Here is a 1,117-nt window from a genome sequence, read left to right on the forward strand (position 1 = left end):
GCTCACTGCAACCTCCGCCTCCCAGCTTCAAGCAATTCCCCTGCCTAAGCCTCCCACGTAGCTGGCATTATAGGCACCCACCACCATGCCTGGCTAGTTTTTGAGACAGGGTCTCATCTGTTACCCAGGCTGGAGTAGTGTGGCACAATCACAGCTCACTGCAGCCTGGACCTCCCAGGCTCAAGCAATTCTCCATCAGCCTCCCGAGTAGCTGGGACCACAGACACACACCACTATGCCCAGCTAATTTTTGCATTTTTTGTAGAGATGGGGTTTAGCCATCTTGCCCAGGCTGGTCTTGGACTCCTTGGGCTCAAACAATCTGCCCATCTTTGCCCCCGCAAACTGCTGGGATTACAGGTGTGAGCCACAGTACCACCCAGCTTCATTCACATAACTTTAAATTAAGGTACTTATTCAACCAAAAGCAAAGCTCAAAACCCAGCATGTCATTATAGTCAACTACTATTAGACCATTTTCTGCAGCCTGGAGAAAATATGAGAATTTAAGGCAACGTAATAACCAAAAAGTATCCATACTCTGATCATAAAAGAATTCCCTTTAGTCCGCTTCCTGGCAAGATCTGGTGTACCACACATGATCATGAATTTTAAGAGTCATCAGTTTCAAATGTTTCTATTAAAATACAGTCAGCCCGGCCATGTGCAGTGGCTCACACCTGTAATCACAGCACTTTGGAAGACCAAAGCAGGCAAATCACTTGAGGTCAGGAGTTCGAGACCAGCCTGGTGCAAAACCCCATCTATACCAAAAAATACCAAAAAAAATTAGCCTGGCCTGGTGGCAGGTGCCTGTAGTCCCAGCTACTCAGGAGGTTGAGGCATGAGAATTGTTTGAACCTGGGAGGCAGAGGTTGCAGTGAGCTGAGATCGCACCACTGTACTCCAACCCAGGCAACAGAGTGAGACTCCATCTCTAAATAAATAAACAAACAAACTAACAAACAAACAAACCAACAGCCCTAGGCTGGGCACGGTGGCTCACATCTGTAATCCAAGCACTTTAGGAGGCCGAGGCAGGTGGATCACGAGGTCAGGAGATCGAGACCATCCTGGCTAACACAGTGAAACCCCGTCTCTACTAAAAATACAAAAA

General features: G+C 47.5%; 1 protein-coding gene across 1 annotated transcript in view; it reads right to left on the reverse strand.

Moving 5' to 3' along the window:
• The window catches only part of TDRD9 (tudor domain containing 9), a 136,094-nt gene that overhangs the window by 98,775 nt on the left and 36,202 nt on the right, over window positions 1-1,117 (reverse strand). The gene's annotated exons all lie outside the window — the stretch shown is intronic.

This window comes from Colobus angolensis, unplaced genomic scaffold, assembly GCF_000951035.1.
Source record: "Colobus angolensis palliatus isolate OR3802 unplaced genomic scaffold, Cang.pa_1.0 Scaffold32, whole genome shotgun sequence".
Taxonomy (NCBI): Eukaryota; Metazoa; Chordata; class Mammalia; order Primates; family Cercopithecidae; genus Colobus; species Colobus angolensis.